The 20,981-nt window shown below is 40.8% G+C and overlaps 1 non-coding gene and 1 pseudogene across 1 annotated transcript; both read right to left on the reverse strand.

Annotated features, from left to right (window-relative positions):
• Window positions 1–4,935: 4,935 nt before the first annotated feature.
• On the reverse strand, window positions 4,936–5,101 carry LOC142166679 (U1 spliceosomal RNA). Its single transcript, XR_012697082.1, has one exon. It is a non-coding gene; the product is annotated as a U1 spliceosomal RNA (small nuclear RNA).
• A 493-nt stretch (window positions 5,102–5,594) lies between these two features.
• On the reverse strand, window positions 5,595–5,829 carry LOC142166723 (small nucleolar RNA U3; annotated as a pseudogene).
• Between the last annotated feature and the right edge of the window lie 15,152 nt (window positions 5,830–20,981).

A 20,981-nucleotide genomic window follows, 5' to 3' on the forward strand; every position in this document is an offset into this window, starting at 1 on the left:
CCAAAATGAAGAGTTCAACTTCATTCAAACTACGACGGGTTAACATTTCGACCAGCTCGAAATAACACCCCTACGGCCAAGGGTCATCGCCAAAATGAAGAGTTCGACTTCGTTTGAACTATGACGGGTTAACATTTCGACCAACTCGAAATAACACCCCCACAGCCAAGGTCATGCCAAAATGAAGAGTTCGATTTCGACGGGTTAACATTTTGACCAGCTCAAAATAACACCTCTACGGCCAAGGGCCATCGCCAAAATGAAAAGTTCGACTTCAATCGAACCACGACGGGATAACACTTCGACATTAGCTCGAAAATAACATCCCTATGGCTAAGGCCGTTACTAAAGGAAAAAGTTTGACATAAGTACGACATCGCTCGAAACGCAATGGGTTAACATTTTGATAACTCGAAATAAGTACGACTACGATTAAGGTCATCGTCAAATAAACAAACACAACAAGAAAACGATTTAGAGGTACACAATAAAAAGTAACTGCTCCATTACAACTGTTATATTACAAAAGTTTTTACAAAGGGATCAAGAACGCCCCCACAAAAATGGCAAAGCAAAATAAATACAACTAAGTCTTATGCCACATCACCCCCCGTGGCATACTCTTTATTGTACCAAGAATCGGAGGCAAGCTTGTCCGCATCGCCGAAATTGACATCATCTTTGTCAGGAGTGTTGGGGTTATAACCACACACCTCTCGAGCGGCACATGCTTTATTACGCACCTCTCAGAGTTCTGCCTCAGATACTTTCCCATCGGCATGAAGAAACTTATATACGTCAAGCTGGGCTTCGGTATGGACCCATAGCTCATATAATTCTCAAGGTACGAAAGGGTCGATCGAAGCATGAGACGTAGAGGGTTGCGACTATCGTCGCACGTCCTCCGCCTTCATAGCAGCAACTTGTTCATTTAATGCGGACAACTTCGCCTCCAGATCTCGGATACGCCCCTCAAATCTCGCCTCATTAAGCATAGATGCCTCCACCTCCTTGTCTCGTTCTGATCTGCATATACGAAGGGCGTCCTCTAGAGCCGCTGCCTCAGAGATGGTTGTCGCCCTATCCCTTTCAGCATGAGCCAATCCATCAGCATTCGCACTCAGCTCACCTTTAAGATCGCGACCTCTGCCTCCTTCCTGTCAAGCTCGGAAACTAAGTTGGCCACCTTCGCTTAGAGGTCGGCATTCTCGGCCATCACCCCCTTACTCAGCTCGAGCTCATCTTTTTTGGCCTTAAGGGCCGCCTCAAGTTCACTACAACGGTCAATGGCCTTCATCAGGTCCTCATCTCGATCTCTCAGCTCTTCGACCTTCTGTGCCAATTGTTTCTCCTTTTGCTTAAGCCCATCACGGAACAGCTAAAAGTCGTTGTCCTGAGTAAAGAGATCGGCCAATGCATGATGCTTGGTGTGGTATTCCTGATATTTGGTGGTCATCTTCCCTAAATGGCCGTCCTCCGCTTATCCCAACATTTACGCTCGATCTCTATGATAAGGGTCTAGTATGAAAAACAATGTTGAAGCGGAGAATGGGTTAAGGATACAAAACAGAACCAAAAAGAAAAAGAAAAAAATGTAGCATTTACTCGTAGAGCCATGCCGGAAACGCTCCGTGATAACTCTGCGTCGCTCATCGCCTTAAGTGTCGCACTCTCAGAAGCAGCGCACATGGGGAAAACACTGACGGCGCCTTCTCACTATTCAACAACAAGTCGTAGTCTCCAAGAACGACAATATGTCGATTAGAACCCTCCGTCCTTACTTATACACGAGTATGACGTTCCATGAACTCTCGTGCATCTTTTGGGTTGACGTCTGAACTCAAACTGTCGCCCTCAGCATGTATGACACCTCCAACGGCATATGACGTGCCACCCTTGGCATAGCGCGCAAATCCCCCTCCTTGGTATATTCCTTTGGTCCGGAGAGACCTTCCCGCCAAAATGGTATCCGCCATAAAAATAGGCACCGGTGACGCCTCCGACGCACCAGTTCTGCCTTTTCCAGCATCAGTGACAACTTTCTTCCCAAGGTTTACCCTCCTTTTTTTTCTCGACGGAGATTCATCCCCATTGGAGGGCTCATCCACAAGATGATAGACTGGTCGGGAGGAGATCTCATCCCGAACAATCATGTCACGAGAAGAGTATCTAGCCTGTACGGGCTGAGCACAGCCCCCTCAGACGGACTCTGCTAAGGTAAATTGCATTCCCGCCGATGCGACGGCCTAGAGAAATGCGGGAACTGGGGATTTCTTCCTAGAAGCCCTACGACCTGTCGTCACACGGAGTCGTATTAATAAACGGCGGCAAACAGCCAAAGGTCAAAACAGAGAAGAATATTTTCTGGATGGAACCTTTGGCCCAAAACGTTTCATGAAAACAGGCCAATCTCGAGTCTCCACCGCGTGAGGTAATAAGCGGGCTACCCAGTTCTCGATAACGGTGATGGGATAAGGTGCATGCCTCACAGCTGCACGGGAAAATTAAAAATAAGTATAAAGTCGGAAAGAACAAAAGTAACTTACAAGTACCAACACCTACGGTTATGATTCCACCGTTCTGGGGATCCAGCGGGTCTGACACCAAATGCTCTGTTCTAATAAAGAAGTATTTATGCAAAATTTTGCGACTTGCCCAGTCGTCTGTTCCGACCACCAGTCCCCTGGTCCCATAGTGCCTCAAATGTATCTTAGTTCCCCTGTGAAAACTAGGGGAAAACAAATGTAGAAAGTGATGAAGTTCAACTTCACACCCCACCAACTCCGCTACTTCGTCAATACCAGAAATATCTTATACGTGTACGGAGAAAGCTATGCCAGACAGACCTCATAAAATCGATAAGGGAGTGGCCGATCACAAAGGGGTACATGTAAAAAGTACAATATCTCGATCTGTGGACATCCATGAAGTCCCCCCCTCCAGCCGGAACCAACTCGATATTGGAGGGAATGTTATACATAGATCGGAGGTCATCTATGTGAGCCTGTTCAGTCTCAGAAACCACCGGAGCAGGAGAAAGGACAGGTTCTTTAAGAAAATCATTCTGAGACATGGGGTTTCTCGGTAGTATCTCCTCCACGGTGGGAAGGATGTCTCCTTCTTCAACTGTCGTATCTTCACTACCAGAGGGAGGTTCCATAGATAGCGGGATGGCATCGGAAATCTCTTTGTGTGACCGATATGTTCTAGGGATCTCGATGGCAGAAGTGTAATGATAAAACACAGAGCAAAGAACGGTGAACAGAAGAAGGTGAGAAGAAAGATCACGAAAACAGAGCTGGAGATACGAAAAGAAATGGCTAAAGAAGACAACACATACACTAGAGAGGAAATGACCAAAAGTTCTTGAAAGAACCAAACCTTCATCTATTTATAAGGTTGTGTGGCTCTAGAATCGAAGCGAAAGGTTGCCAGAAGCACCAAAACCAAAGAGACAAGCCAATTGGTCTCTGCCTCGGGAAGACGCACAATGATGAGGCGCATGGGAGTGACATCATCTCCCAATATGCTATACTATCTGGAATGCCATGGAATGCACCACTCTTTCGTTAGTGATCAAACCGTTACAACCCGACCGCCAAATTTCTCCGCGGGTATGGGTGGCGTCCGCTTATCAAGGACGCACAGGGTCGCGACCTCAACAAGCGGAGGGACTAACTGTATGGGTCTAAATTTGGCAACCACAACCATTACCGAGTAGGACGAGGAACGAAGTTATCATGATTTACTGTCTGATGGTCGTCGTGGTAAAAGGCAACTATTAAGGGCGGTCAGTCGATGTATGACTTCCACGACAACGTAATCTTAGTGGGAGACATTAAGAATATGCCTTTCGAATATTCTGTAGGTTGTACTTTTTAGGGTTTTTTAGGAGATTATCCCTTATAAATAGGAAGGGTGAGTAAAGAAAAGGGGGACACGAGAAAAAAGACAAGAGAACACTTTGTAAAAGAATCCTCTGAGAGTGAATACAAAAGCAGTCTTGTTTATCTGAGAAGATCAAAAGATTCCCCAAATATCTCGTATTTATTCCCCTCCCCCCCCCCCCCAACATCGATTGCATCTTTTAAGATTGATTGCACATTTAAGTCTTCTCATTTATGAGCATTCATTTGGTTCCAACATCTTTGTTACGTCATTCATCTTGCTTAATCTCTCTATCGCTTGATCTAGATTTTATTGTGTTTAATTAAGATTGATCTCATCTTTATCATTAGTTGTTTTACTCATAACGGTTTTGACATCTTTTGGTCAAACAGAGCTTATGTCATAAGCTCGACCACTTGGACCAACCTTAGGCTAGAGTGCAATGGAGGTCACCAACCTAAGCCATGGGCCGTCTTGATCGCTCGTTGACCCCGTCCAGATAAGAATGTTTCTCCATTGTCCTTGAATCTTTTTTATATCTCCTTACTATTGTTCCATCTTTTTCACTTAACGATGTGGAACTAAGTGATCTCCTTTTATTCACATATCGTCAAACTTCCGTTTTTCATAGACTTCCCAAAGACAATAACTATTTCTGTTTAAAGAAAAATAAATCATGAATAACGAAAATCAACAACAGAGTATGCCATTTGCTTTCAAGTAGTTCTTCTGTCATTACAATTGGTACAAAAACATTGACAATAATCACAAAAGATTAATTCAACTTTAAAATAGGATGGTTTGGTAGTAGGAGCAAATTATAAGGTACAATTTCCACCCTGTTGGATGTTTCCATATTCAGTTTTTATGTCTGTAAATCAGAAAAAAAATTGGAATTTACAGTCCCATGGGTTCATGCTCCTCTTGAAAATCCAAGTTCTTGATACAAATTGCAATAAGCATGCCTATAATAACCTATAGTTGATGTGGACTTAACAGTTACAAGTATGTAAACGAGACAGTTGAAAAAATTAGACTTTGGATTGGGTAGGGGCCGCACGAACGCAAGCCCCACTACCACAAATTATGACATAGGTTCGGCCACTTGGGCCGACCTTAGGCGAGCGCCCTCCAGAGTGCAATGGAGGTCATCAACCTAGGCCATGGGCCTTCTTGATCGCCCATCGCCCATTGATCCCATCTAGGTAAGTATGTTTCTCTATTGTCCTTGGCCTTATTTTATAGTATCTCCTTACCACTCTTCTATCTTCTTCCCTTAACGATGTGGGACTGAGTGATCATTCTTCGATTTGCATATCAACATTGAATTTCAATTTTTCAGAGACTTCCCACAGTCACCACATCTGCTATGTAATCCAAGTATTCAACCTTTGCCCAAACACTTAACCAGATATTCTTCCTTGTGAATATTAGATTAAAACAAGAAATTAATAACAAAATAATGACTGGCAGTATTCTCCAATTCCTGCTGCTTAGCTTAATAAAGTTTAGGTAACAATACAAGTTTAACTGTGAAGCAGAAGACATAGCAAAAAAGATTGAAGAGTCTGTCAGACAGCCATTAGACCATCCCAGGCACCATAGTTGGAGCTGAGAACGATCATCTACTGCACCATGACCCGAGGGCCATGTCCTTAGTTATTTTCAAGTTATTGCTTCACAAGACATAGCAAAAAAGATTGAAGAGTCTGTCAGACAGCCATTAGACCATCCCAGGCACCATAGTTGGAGCTGAGAACGATCATCTACTGCACCATGACCCGAGGGCCATGTCCTTAGTTATTTTCAAGTTATAGTAATTCTGGAAAAATAGCAAAAAAGAATAAATAGTCTGTCAGACTTGGTTTTCTGTCTCCTTAGAACTCAAGGATACAGTGGTACCACTAGCCTATAGAACAGATCCTGTTCAAGTAAGGTCGTGTCCACCCATGTTGCTTTACTGATATATAAATACTTCATTGCCTGGTTTGTTTGTCGATGTGGTACGTGGGACAAAAAAGGAAAGGAATATTTAATTAGTATTGTCAATGGTGGCAAAAAAGGAAAACCACAACTATGTTATTATCAACATCGGATGTTCTAATTCTGACGTTAATGGCTGCAGAATTCTACCACTTACGGGGTATTTGGTTTCCAATTTCATGTGAATTCTTAATTTAAAATTTAAGGGATTTATAAATAATCCGAAGTTTCTTTTTAATATGTTCAGTGAATACATACATATTGTAGGTTCTCGATATAACTTTATTTTGAAGATAACTCCCTCAATAAATCTTTTTACTCCAAAAAACTATAATGTACCTTCCATCAACTATATAAATTGTTAAATAAATATTTAGGCATGTAATAAACGTAGATTTTTCTTTCAAAACATGTACGTATTATACTATATTTTGAGATGACATCCTTTAGATACATAGCCTACCTATGCCTGTTTCTTCATAGATTTATGGAATTTCTGATGCATTTCAAAAACTTGGCAAATATTTACTGGTTGAAAAAAAGGTATTGCCCTAAACTCCAATAAAATGCTGAATGATCTAGTGTAACGTTCACTAGTGATTTATCACCGAGGGTTGTGGTGAAACGGCTTTTTCTCGTACCAACCTCTCTATATTTAGGGTAAGGTTTGTGTACTACATACCTTCCCTAAACCCCACTTGTAAAATTATACTGGGTTTGTTGTTGTTGTTGTTTGTTGTGGTGAGACGGACATAATTCATCTACCCTTAACCAGAAGTGTCGAGTTCAAGCCCTAGGAATATAAAAAATCCAGGTAAAGAGCGCTTCCTTCTTTAATGTTATGCGGCGTGAATCCAAATTAGTCGCGACCCCAAAACAGATACTAGACACTAGACGAGAAACCAAAAAAAATACTGATTGCAGGCTCATAGGTGCCTACTTGTTCCTTAATTTGCATGTATTAAGCATATAGCTAGCCAAAAATTGATCAAACACATTCAACAGTTGAACATAGGATACTAACTTAATCATTAAGTTTGGAATAAGTATTGATTGTAAAATAGTAAATACCATCCTATCGTTAAAACGGCTTGGAACCAACAGCAATTTTGCACATCATTGGCACAAAAGCAAATGTACAGAGGGAAAGGTGGAAGTAAATATAAAATAAGAACTATGCTTTGCCTAAACTGGCTTTTGAAATTTCTAATTTCTAAGACATGCCAAATGTACAATGAAAGTTAAGTCAGGAAATCGCGTCTAAGGTCATCGGATGTTCAACACTTATTGATGATTGTTTCTTTCTTTCAAAAGGAAAGAACAAGATCTTCCAATGGCAGAGAATAACAAGAATACTGACAATTGACAGTATTACTTTGTAGTTTTCTCTATGGAGATACATGATACATAAAGGGGATTTATATAAGGGTACAATTTATAATTGCTTGCCCTATTTAACTCTCACCCGCTAGTATTTATTACATTGATTACCCATTACGTGAGTGATTTGTAACAATTGTAGTAATTATAGTGAGTCGCGTATAATCAGGGATTCAGCTGATTTTTTTTCCATATTCGTGGCTATTAATGATCTTTCTATTTTTATGGCTCCCAATATCTTTAATTCTCAGCGCGTACCTATTTTCTCTTATGTAGCTAACGGGTACAGCATCTTCGTAGTCGATCCCGTGGTTATTGCTCATATCTTCTTTGCACATCATTCTTCTTTATTGCTTCGTCTCCCATGCCACCTGTCATCATAATGTTGATCCGCGTGGTGATCTATTTTTCACCAATACAGATAATATTTTCACTTTTTGAATATTATCAACTAAATATTCGGGAAGTTTATTTATAGCAAGAATGTTTTGTTGCCTCTCCCGAGATCATTATGATCCTCATCGGAAGTGAAGAGACCCATGTCTCTTTCATTTAATGCTCGAGACACGTGTCCTATTATGATTGGCCCTGCGGTTTGCAGCAGTTGGCCTTGTCAATTTGATTTGACGGTTACACGATGACGGCTCATAATGACCTTTTTTTCTTATAAATAATGAATCATCGTTCTCTAAAACTTCTTATACTTTCTTTCATCTTTTCCTTCTTCCCCAAACTCTCTTAGTGATTATCTTCATACATCTTTCTTTCTCCTCCTTAACAATGGCTTCTAAATCTTCAAATCGTTCAGCATCTTCTGATCCTCTTCGTACTATAATAGTAGATGACCTCCCTTCCACAAAAGCTCCTAATAGGAGTAAAAGTAGGGGTGGTAGGCTTCATAGTATAGGTTCGATAGCGAATAAGATCACCTCCTATTCTAAGAAGAGTTCTTCAAAGTCTGCCTCCTCTTCTAAAGCCAAAGCCTCTGCTACTCCCAGATCTTATTTCAAAACTAGAGATTCCAGCGAACCATTGCCCCAACCCCTAGTTTTTAAATTTTTTCCATAGGAGTTCTCTTTTGTTTCTCATTATGAGGTACGGAACAAAGAGGTTACCTCAATAGTAGGTCGCAATCATGTTGACTGTTACCCATCTCTTATTAAGTCTGGAATTCTTTCTCTTGTTCGTAAAGAGTGCTATTGGAAATCCGACTTTCCAATCGTGGCTTTTGGTGTAGATGATCGTATAACCACTTATCATGCAGTTTATTAGTTTGCCTACACATATCCCTTTACTCTTGGCTTCCAACCCCTAGTAGATCCATTGATTCTGGAATTTTGTCATTATTTCAATGTGTGTCTTGGGCAAATAGGCCCGATAGTACAAAGGCCAATAGCGTGTCTTTACTACTTGTCAGCTTTAGTTTCTGCACCTTTTAATTTCCATCATTTTCTTCACCTTTACTCTCCTAAACTCTTCCGTTTTGGTATCTTCACACTTGTGGCAAGGCGCAAACGAATCTTGATTGGCCTCGATAATGATCGTGACAGGGGTTGATATAGCCGATTCATGGTTGTCTCAACTCGTATGTTGGTGTGAGAAGAGAACATGCTTTTTTCCAAAAAATAGAAGTTTTCCTGTAAGCTTTTTTTACATACGTTATCTATTATCTTCTTCACTTCTAACTTAGAATACTAATTCTCTCGTATGTGTTTTTTTCCTAGCAATCATGAAAGTTTTTGGTGAACTCCTCAACTTCCATGGATGGGTTGAGTTACAGTTATCTATTACCCCTATGGAGCAGAGAACTTGGAAGTTTCTTTCCAAAAGATCAAATGGAAAGTTAAAACCCATGTATGTTACTTTATTTTACCGCGTGTATTTTTGTTGTCATTTTTTCTTTTGCCACTCTTACCTTTTGGATTTTAGGATTTGGAATCCGCAGTGTTCGTCCCTCTTCTGCTCCTCAGTTAGACTTAACGCCAGTACTACCCAGGAGCATATTTTGAATTTGTCCTCTTCGAAGAGTAAGAATAAAGAATCCATTGCATCGACCTAGGAGGTAAGTTGTTTTGGAAGATGAACAAAGTGCCCCTCAAACCCAGCCATTGTAATCTGTACCTTTTCATTTGGTTAATGAACCCGAAGATACCCCACTGGTGATTTCAGATGAGGAGGTTGTTGAACCAACTTTGAACCCTCCTTTAGTTCTAGTTGAGAAGCTCTTTGCTCAAGGATTTGAAGGCGACGAGGACTTTGGTTTTGTTTATGACGAACCACCCCTTGTCACTCTTCCCATGAGTCCTATTGCTCCCACTACTACCCATCGAGACGAAGCTGGACCTTCCAACAAAGGTGGAATGAAGCAAGTTACAATTGAAGTCCCCGAGGGTATCAATCTACTGAGGAAACCTAATCGGGGTGATGTTTGATTTGATACCTCTAATTGTCCCTCTTGAAAGGGAAAAACTAGAATCTCATTCTTCTATCACCCTTATGAATGACGTGATTCATTCTGCTCTTAAAGTATACTTCCTTACCTTCAATCCTTTCATTTCTCCCTTCCACGTGTATATAACATCGTTTCTCTTCTTTTTTTATAGATCAATCTAACGGGCACGGATCTGATGAAAAGGTTAGCTTGGACTGAGCAACATGTTGTTGAGTTAGGCACGGAAGCTGACAACGGGAAGGAACAGCTTAGGAGCCTTCAGTTAGAAAAAGTTGTACGTGCCAGCGTTAAGAAAGTTTTGGAGCAACAACTTAGGCTAGACACTGCTGAATTGGCAGTGGTGAAAGCATCAGTAGCTCAGGCGAAGAAGGAAAAAGCAAGGGTAGAGGCTACCTTTTCTTAGCAGCATTCAAAGGATATTGAATAGATTCGAAGTTTGAAAGAACTTCTGAATCAAAAAGAGATATATGCGGGTGAACTAGTTCAAGAGCTTACCCAGGCTCAGGAAGAACTTCGTGCCTCCTCCAGCAAAGTTACTTGATTCTTCATTGGAGTTTTTGAAGGTTTCCTATGATGCCGCTGAAGCTGAGAAAGAAAGGTTGAGGGCTGAAATTAAACAATTAGAAAGGGATTACGAGGCTTTAGAGGAGAAGATGACTTTGGATGTTAGCTGGGCTTATCTCTACACTCGCCTTGTAACTTTGACCGAAGCTAGCCAAGAAAGTTTTGATCTCGAAGCTGAACTTGCTAAGGCTAAAGAAGCTATTGAAACTACTCAATAAAGTCAAAGTTTTTCCACACCTGAGGATAAAAGTTCCAAAGTGTGATTTTCGCAAGGAAGATGCGGAGGCAGATCCTGAGCCTTAAACTTCAAGCCTCCCAACTGATCCTTCTTCTGGTGACAACCTTCCTCCCCAATGACAAATCCTCAGCCTTCAACTTCAAGTCCCCCAATTGATCCTTGTTCTGCTGGCAATCTTCCTCCTTAAGATGCTCCTTAGTTTCGTTTTATTGAAGTTTTCGTTTGCCTTTTGAAGACTCTTGACAAATTATCAATATCAATTTTCAGCACATTTTATATATGCTTTATTTTTTCTTTTTATTTTGGAAAAATACATAAGTTGCTCCCTATACTTGTCCCGAAAAGTGAGTTTCTTTCTCAAACTTTACGGGTGTCTTTTTTTCCGTCCTATACTTGTCCAAGCTGAATTTATTTCCAACTTCCCAAGCTCTCTCCCAGGATGTATGTAGAGTGTGGCATACACTCTGCCCTCTGATGATGCCACATAATAAGTTTTATTTTTAAATGGTTATTAGTCTAATAATATAATTAATTAAAATAATATTTTACCTAATATACCCAAATATTTACCATAACCCGTTTATTCCATTTCATTTAATTTCTTCCCACCATAAAAATTTCCCAAAAAAATCCAAAATAATAGTCCCTGAAAGAACATTGCTGAGCGCTTGAACACGGGCAACTCAAAGAACCCACTTACTCTTTTGTTCTTGTTGAATTATTTCGTACGTAATTTTATTTGGGCCTCGTCAATTATTAAGCTAAAAAAATATTTTTTTAGGTTAATAAGAAGAAACATTACTCCAGCAAAATTGGAGAATGAAGAGCGATTTTGGTCGTGAGGTATAATCTTGACGTGAATGATGATAGTGTGTGGGGTATAACTTATGATCTTAAAGAGATGAATTGAAAAATGAGGTGATATTAAGATTTCCAAGTTTTATTCTTTAATTTTTCATCTTAAAATAAATTTTTTTTTGGTTAGTCTATAAGTAAATAGGGTACTATTTTTGTTCATAAATGAGTACTTGTTGTTCCCCTCGGGTAACTCAACACAAGCAGATGGGCAAAAAATGGAGGAACGATAGCTGAAGACGAAAAGAGGAAAAGAAGAAAAAAGATAAAAGAATAAGAAAAGAAAAAGGTTAGTATTTCCTTTAATACAACTAATTAATGTAATTAGTGTGACTGCCCAAAAAAAAAGTGACTGCCAAATGAAAACAATATATCTTTATTATTTAATCACTTTTTAACTATTTTTCTATTTGTCACGCGCCTTTTGTAATGTGAAAATAATTCCTTGTCGTTCCATCTATTAAGGAGGAAATAAAATCAGTTTGGACAAGTACATGGAGGAAAAACGACACCCGTAAATATTGAGCGGAAAACTCACTTTTCGGGATAAGTATAGGGAGCAACTTATGTATTTTTCCTTTTAATTTCTTGAGCCTTTTATTGTATTATTTTAGTAGAATGAATGCTTTAATATGTATGTAACGACCCGACCCATCGTTTTGAGCATTTGGACTTCGCTCTCCAGCTCTTGGGCATGACTAGTCCCGTATGATGTATTATGACTTATGTGAGTTGTCGATTTTAGTTTTCAAGTTAATCGGAATAGATATGGAAGGATGATCCTCAACTTGAGGCTTTAAATTTGAAATATTTGACCAGTCTTGAAATATTATGACTTATGTGAGTTGTCGATTTTAGTTTTCAAGTTAATCGGAATAGATATGGAAGGATGATCCTCAACTTGAGGCTTTAAATTTGAAATGTTTGACCAGTCTTGACTTTTAGTATTCGATCACGGATTTGAATTTTTATGACTTGGTTAGCTCCGTTGGGTGATTTTGGACTTAGGAGCGTGTTCGGAATGTATTTTGGAGGTTCATGGTAGATTTAGGCTTGAATTGGCGAAATTGGAAATTTGGCGTTTTCCGGTCGGCAGTGAAAATCTTGATATTGGGGTCGGAATGGAATTTCGGAAATTGGAGTAGGTCCGTTGTGTCATTTGTGATGGGTGTGCAAAATTTCAGGTCATTCGGATGAGGTTTGTTAGGTTTTTGGATCGGTTGCAGAATTCGGAAGTTTGGAAATCCTTAGGCTAGAATCCGAGGGTGATTTGACGTTTTGATGTTGTTTTGAGTATTCCGAAGGTTGAAATAAGTTTGAAAGGTGATATGTGACTTGTTGGCAAGTTTGGTTGAGGTCCCGAGGGCCTCGGGATGGATTTGAGTGTTTTACGGGAGAGTTTAGCTTTGGGTGTTGCTGCAGATTTTGATGCTTCTATCACTTCCGCACATGCGGATTGGGGACCGTAGGTGAGAGGATGCAGATGTGGTAAGGAAACCGCAGGTGCGTGTTCTGGCCATCAGGAGAAGAACTGCAGATGCGGTTATTTTGATGCATCTACGGCACCGCAGGTGCGGTTTATGGGCGCAAATACGGTCCGGGATCTTTAAGTGATTTTTCTCACATGCGCACCTAGGACCGCAGGTGCGGAATCCCTGGGGCAGAAAGTATATAAGTTACCCTTCGCGAAATTTAGCCCATTCCACCATTTTTGAAGTCGAGATTGAAGCTCTTGGAGGGTTTTGAAGAGGGGATCAAAGGGAAACCTGTTGAGGTAAGATTTTTGAATTTAATACTCGATTCTATGATGATTTTCAGTAGATAAGCTTGAAATTTGTGGGATTTAAGGGTGAAAATTGGGGAATTAGGGCTTAGAACTTGAGAGTTAAAATTGGGGATTTGAGGGGTCATTTAAGGTCCGATTTTGATGGTTTTGGTATGTATAGACTCAGGAGTGAAAGGAGTTTCTAGTTTTTGCGATTTTTGTTAAATTTCGATATGTAGGCCCAGGGTCCGGGTTTGAGCAAATTCGGGATTTTGGGTCTAATTTGATAATTTTTGTGTGGGTCTTGTTCCTTTGGCATTTATTGATGATATGATTCTGATTTTGGATAGATTCGGGGTGATTTGAGCCGAGTCGAGAGGCAAGAGCATCGCGGTGTAGATTTCATTCGTTTGGGGTAAGTAATAACTGTAAATCTTGTCCTGAGGATTTTCACATCGTTGCACTACTTTGAGGTGACGCAAATGCTAGGTGACGAGCGTGGGGACGTGCACCGTTGGGGATTGTGACTTGGTCCATCCCGTACGGCTATTAAGTCGCATATTTGAATGGAAACTATTTGACACGACTGTGATTTGGAAAGTATTACTACGTTTTGGGCTGAATGTCATAGTCGAGCCTCATGCCAACTGTTTGGACCCTTAGGGGCTTTTTACTACTATTTCTCACCGTTTTGACTTAATATTTGTACTCAGTCATGCTGTATTTTACTGATTTCATAACTCAACCTTATTTACTCAATATTGACACTATAAATGATATTTTGGGCTGAACACCATATTTTACTGTAAGCCCGAGTGGCTTGAGAGGTTTCTTACTTAATAAGGCCGAGAGCTTGTGTGGTGAGGATATTATGGGATCGGGCTGCACGCCACAGCAGGTTGTTATTGATTCATGATATTGTGAGGTCGAGGGCCTGATTGATTTATGCCACAAGGTGGCTTATTGTTATGAGGTCGAGGGTCTGACTAATTTATACCACGAGATGGCTTATTATAGCGCTTGGATTGTAGGAGCCCCTCCGGAATCTGAACACCTCCAGTGAGTGCGGGTACCCAGAGTGAGTGATATGATGTTTCCCGAGGGGCTGATCTTGATTCATGTTATGCCCGAGGGGTTAATTACGAGTGACTGTGAGGTAGCCCGAGGGGTTGGTTCAAATTGATGTTATGCCCGAGGGGCGGTTTATGATACATGTCTTGCCCGATGGGCTGTTTCTGATTTATGTTGCCCGAATACGAGTGAATTTTGCCCGAGGGGCTGATTTGTTTTCACTATTTTATCACTTTGTTTAAAAAATTTGTAGAAAGATATTTTCAAAGGAATTTTAATAAGACTGGATTTTTGACGAGATGATTTGATTTATATACTGTTTTGAAAACATATTATACTTATTGTGGTTTTATAATGTGGATTATTTGGTTTCTTACTGCTCAGTCTCTATTTACTTTTATTACTTACTGAGTTGGCATACTCATATTAGTCCTTGCATCTTGTGCGCAGATTCAGGTATTTTCTGAACCCGGTAGCTGGTGTTTATTACTCAGTGGCAAGTCCATCGGAGTTAGCAAGGTAGTTGTCTGTCATTCGCAGCCTTGCTCTTCTCTCTCTAATCTTTCTTAGGCTGTTTTAGTATTTTCCAGACTGTGGTAGTATTTCGTTGTATTCAGACTTTAGTAGATGCTCGTGACTTATGACACCCCGATGTCGGGCTTGTATTTCTTTCCGCACTTATGAGTTAGACCCTTGTTATGGGATTTTATTTAATTAATTGTTCAAACGTCCTTATTTTTGAAAATATTGATTGGTTTTGGGATTGTGTCGGTTGGCCTAATTCCTTGATAGGCGCCATCACGACCGAGTTGGTTTTGGGGTCGTGACAAGTTGGTATCAGAGCCAGGTTACATAGGTCTCACGAGTCATGAGCAAGTTTAGGAGAGTCTCGCGGATCGGTACGGATATGTCTGTACTTATCTTCGAGAGGCTACAGAACCTTTAGGAAATCCCACATTCATGAATTCTTATCGTGCGACATTGATTCAGCTTGAAATGGAACTCTTGAAATTTCTTCCACGCGTTCGTATACGCGCATGAGCGCGCGGTATTAGCTGTGCATCATCACCTTGTGATTCCCTGATCGATGGGCGAGATGTGATTTCTATGTGTTGATGTTGGGCCAGTCTGGAGGAATTGAGTCCAGGCTTTGCTTGTAGCTTGAGCACTAAGGTGTTGATTGTGTGAGTACGTGCTTTTGGATTTATATGTCTGGTAGTATCCCTATTATTGGGAGTGATGACTGGTAGTTACGTGATGAGTATGATGTGACTACGAGATGTGTTCATATGATTTGAATGTGACGAGAAGGGTCTGCTTGAGGGTAGAAAGAACTATCTAGTGCTTGATCTCCATTGTGATTTGATGCATAGCACCGAGTTGTGGGTGTGTTGAAGGACCTTTTCATTTGTCTAGTTGGGAAGTGAAGTAGACTTCACATTGTGATATGAGTTCAAACTCGGGAAGATTAAGTGATGGCGTGATGTTTATGACAGTGGAAGGGTATGAAGAGATGTTAGTTTGGAGCGAAGCAAGTGGATTATCTCCTGTGCGGTGTCCTGAGGGCGTGTGAACCCTATGCTATTTTGTTGGGAGCCCTCTTTTACTAGTGAAATATGTGTGTTGCAATTTGAGTTTGGATCGTTTATGAGAGTGGGCATGACTGTTACGAGGTTGAATGCGAGATTGCGGATGATTTGAAGTAATAGATGGTCTGTGTTGCACGAGCTTATGAGGGATTGAGTTTAATCTCACTATGATATTATGGCAGTAACAGAGTATAGGCATTGTGAGTTATTTTGTGTTTTGATCAATAGCTTTGAGCCAAGTGGGGGAGTCTGCTATTGATTAGTTGATTGCATGGTTATGTGCTATGTTGGTTCCCATTTGAGGCATACTGGTGAATCAGTTATGGCTTACAGAAGTTAAGATCGAGGATGACTTGAATAAATGAAATTTTGGATAGGGGTTGTGTTATGCTTTATGGGTGTATAAGAATTATGGAATGAATTGAGTTGTTATTGGTGAAGGATGTAATGTACATGGAGCAGGAATTTATTTGGTTGCAATAAGGTGGGGTTACTTTTTTGGGGTGTTAGAGTGCTAAGGGAGCACTGTCCGGTCCATTCGATCAATCTAATTGAGGTTTGAGCAGAGTGGATGACTCTCGGGGATGGTTCTAATGGATTTAAGGTTTAAATGTAACAATTGGGAATTCTTATAAATGTGTATTTGGCTAGAAACGGAGGTTCACATTGGAGGGTGTCAAGACTCGTGGCATTTTATATCAATTATGGATTCTGCATATTAGTATGAGGAAGGTGAAGGTAATGGTTTTGGATTCGCAAGAAGTCTCTTCAAGGTAAGTATTTTGAATGTGGTGTTTTTGGGGATATTTAAGAGAGTATTCAGCGACTTATGAGCCTTAGACGGTGTGTTTTTATGCTTGGGTCTCGTTTGATGAGTCTGGGTTGAGGATTGCAGTATTATGGCGAGGGGAAAATATCAATTTGAAGGTAATTCAGAAGGAACTTGGATAAATAGGGTAGCTTAGTAGTATGTCGGATCGGCATGGTAATGGGTATGATTAGTCCTTTGGGTGTTTTTGAGGTAATGAGGTTCTACAGGTATTTTGTGGCAATGCTCTTGGGTTTTTGGTGACCTGCGTAGCTTGGTTGAGTTAGAAGGATTCAGTCCTGACGGTTTGGTTTTGTGCAAATGGGATTCGGAGAGCTCTTGATGGTTTCTACCATGGTTAGAGATGTATATTTTCTACTGGCATGAGGATCATGTGATGTATAGTAATTTTCTTCTATATGGGATCAAATGGAAAGCTCTTTGCTAGTTGAGTACGTAGTTGTTTGTGGCTCGGAATGGATTATGAAGTCCTCATATTTATTATGGATGCCATGGTATATGTGGTATGTTGTGTAAGGTTGAGATTTGCATGTGTAAGGTCATGGTTCAGTTCTGGAAGGGAGGTCATAAGTTCTTATGCAGCATGGACAGTTTTAGATGACTAGGTAAATAATATTACTAATTGGTGTGTCTTGACGGGGGTATACATTTGAGAAAGGGCAATGTGTTTGAGCTAAGGATACTTTGTTAGTATTGCGGCAATCACTTGTTTGATCGAGTGCTGATATTCGAGGTTGCTAGGTGGCATAGAAGAATTTTAGGAGTATCACTCGTGGAATGATCGAGTATCAGAGGTGCGTTAGATGTACGGGCGGTGGAGTTGGGATCAGACATGGTGATTCGTGTGCTTTATGGATTTGTAGACTGGGAGTTCTCATAAACAGGTTATGTTGCGGCTGTGGACCGCGTGTATCGGCCTTGTGTGGTGACTATCAGGGGTTTGGGGACCCGAGTGGATCATTTGTTGCTTAGTATGGTGGATTTTGATGTGATATTGGGTATGGATTGGTTGTCTCCGTGTCGTGCTGGATATACTCTCTTTGGATTGAGTAGCAAGGTTCGACGGATTATGTTCCCAATAGAGTGATTTCATTTTTGAAGACCCAGCAGATGGTTGGGAAGGGTTGTCTTTCTTATTTGGCCTTCGTGAAGGTGGTCAGTACAAAGACTCCTACCATTGTTTCAGTCCCGGTGGTGAGGGATTTTTCCCGGATGAGTTTTCTGCAGACCTGTCTGGCATGCCGATGGTCAGAGATATTGATTTTGGTACTAATTTGGTGCCGGGACCTCATCCCATTTCTATTTCACTGTATCGTATGCTACCGGAGGAGTTAAAGGATTTGAAGGAGCAGCTTTAGGGACTCATTGATAAGAGGTTCATGAGTAGGCCAATATAGATGTGTGTTCTGCATCGAGTCGGATTTGTTGACTCTGAATTGCTATTGTTGAGGGAGGTATCGTTCGATTGTCGTTGAACTTATTCGTGTTCTAGAGTGATCCATGAGTTACTCTTCTGCGCTACGAGGAGTTGTGATTCGTTGGTTTTATGCGCAAGTGATAAGATTCTATTTGGGGCTTTATAGCGGAATTTGAGTGAGACGGGCATTTGGGTGTTGCGTGACGGATTGCGCATTCGATATGTTCTCTCGGGATAGTATGGCATTGTGTTATTTACTTCTTTGTGGTTATGGTGATTCACTTTTGGTACTAGACATCAAATTGTGCATGGTAGTTTATTTTGGGCATGGTTAATTGAGGTGTTTCATGTGGATCAGTATTTGGATAGGGTCGCGCATTGTAGCGAAGTTATGTGGAGGTATAATCCTTCTGGTTAGATTCGTGTGTTCTGGTTCTACGGTGTCTTATGAGTTCTTAGCGTCATGTTGTGGTGGTACTGGTGAGCTGGCGGTACAGCTTTCTTATTTGAGTCACTTTCCATGTTTTGAGGACATATGGACTATTGCTTATTGGTGCACGGGTTGTGGCTTGAGATTGTATCGATGTATCATGTCACTAGAGTAGCTGTAGTGGATGAGATGAGGTCATTGGGATCTTGAATAAATACTATCGAATTCGATTTCAGCATGTGGGGAGGATAATATCGAGATTCGGCTTAGAAATTTGCTATGGTCCTTGCCATAAGAGAGGGAACTCCATGACGGGTTGATCTAAAGAATGGTTATGATTTTTGTGTGTTTCTTTCATCATTGGTAGTATACGAAAGTATTGGAATAAGGCTTTGTTTGATAAGAGGTTTCTTACCGGTGTTGGGTTGTTTGAGCAGTTGCTGTGATCAAAAGTTATCGCTATGAGTGTTTGAGTTATGTGGTATATCATGTGATTACATCTTGGGTTATGGATATGGTTTGATACAGCTTGTTTAGACTTACACAGCGTATAGATGAGAGATTCTGATCTTATAGCAAAGCTCGGAAATGGAAATTTGGTTCGAAGGTTCATGGGCTTGGTTGGATTGCGAAATTTCAGTTATGTTGCGTTATCAGACCTATATGGAAAAGGGTGATGTGGGATCACCCCTGGGCATGGTAAGGTTATACAGTGATTTGATGGCTTTTGGACAACTCTGGGCACGTTCAAGGATGAACGTATGTTTAAGTGGGGGAGGATGCAACGACCCGACCGGTCGTTTTGAGCATTTGCACTTTGCTCGCCAGCTCTTGGACATGACTAGTCCTGTATGATGCATTATGACTTATGTGAGTCATCGGTTTTGCTTTTCAGGTTAATCGGAATATATATGGAAGGATGATCCTCAGCTTGAAGCTTTAAATTTGAAAGGTTTGACCCAATCTTGACTTTTAGTATTCGATCTCTTTGAAATTTTTATGACTTGGATAGCTCCATTGAGTGATTTTGAACTTAGGAGCGTGTTCGGAATGTATTTTAGAGGTCCGTGGTACATTTAGGCTTGAATTGGCGAAATTGAAAATTTGGCATTTTTCGCTCAGTAGTGGAAATCTTGATATCGGGGTTGGAATGGAATTCTAGAAATTGGAGTAGATCTATTGTGTCATTTGAGATAGGTGTGCAAAATTTCAGGCCATTCAGATGAGGTTTGTTAGGTTTTTGGATTGTTGCAAAATTCGAAAATTTGGAAATCCTTAGGCTTGAATCTGAGAGTGATTTGACGTTTTGATGTTGTTTTGAGTGTTCCGAAGATTGAAATAAGTTTGAAAGGTGATATGTGACTTGTTGGCAAGTTTGGTTGAGGTCCTGAGGGCCTCAGGATGGATTTGAGTGGTTTAGGGAAAAGTTTGGCTTTGAGTGTTGCTACAGATTTTGATGCTTCTGTCATTTCCGCACCTGCGGACTGGGGACCGCAGGTGCGAGGACGCAGATGCGGTAAGGTGACCGCAGGTGCATGTTCTGACCATCAGGAGAAGAACCACAGATGCGGTTATTTTGACGCATCTGCGGCACCGCAGGTGCGATTTATGGGCGCAGATGCATTCTGGGTTCTTTAAGTGATGTTTCGCAGATGCGCACCTGGGACCGCAGGTTCAAGTCCGCAGGTGCAGAATCCCTGGGCAGAAAGTATATAAGTTTCCCTTCGCGAAATTTATCCCATTCCACCATTTTTGAAGTCAAGATTGAAGTTTCTTGAGGGTTTTGAAGAGGGAATCAAGGGGAAACCTGTTGAGGTAAGATTTTTGAACTTAATACTTGATTCTATGATGATTTTCAGTAGATTAAGCTTGGAATTTGCGAGATTTAAGGGTAAAAATTGGGGAATTAGGGCTTGGAACTTGAGAGTTAAAATTGAGGATTTGAGGGGCCATTTAAGGTCCGATTTTGATGATTTTGGTATGTATAGACTCGGGAGTGAAAAGAGTTTCTAGTTTTTGCGATTTTAGTTGGATTTCGAGAAGTGGACCCGGGGGCCGGGTTTGAGCAAATATGGTATTTTGCGTCTAATTTGATAATTTTCGTGTGGGTTTTGTTCCTTTGGCATGTATTGATGATATGATTTTGATTTTGGATAGATTCAGGGCGAACTGAGGCCGAGTCGAGAGGCAAAAGCATCGCGGTGTAGATTTTTGTCCGGTTTGAGGTAAGTAATGACTGTAAATCTTGTCTTAAGGGTATGAATCCCCGGATTTCACATCGTTTCACTACTTTAAGGTGACGCACACGCTAGATGACGAGCGTAGGGGCATGCACAATTGGGGATTGTGACTTGGTCCGTCCCGTATGACTATTAAGTCGCATATTTGACTAGAAACTATTTGATACTACTGTGCTTTGGAAAGTATTACTATGTTTTGGGCTGAATTTCATATTTGGGCCTCATGCCAACTGTTTGGATCCTTAGGGGCTTTTTACTACTATTCCTTACTGTTTTGACT

This window comes from Nicotiana tabacum, chromosome 11, assembly GCF_000715075.1.
Source record: "Nicotiana tabacum cultivar K326 chromosome 11, ASM71507v2, whole genome shotgun sequence".
In the NCBI taxonomy this organism is placed as follows: domain Eukaryota; kingdom Viridiplantae; phylum Streptophyta; class Magnoliopsida; order Solanales; family Solanaceae; genus Nicotiana; species Nicotiana tabacum.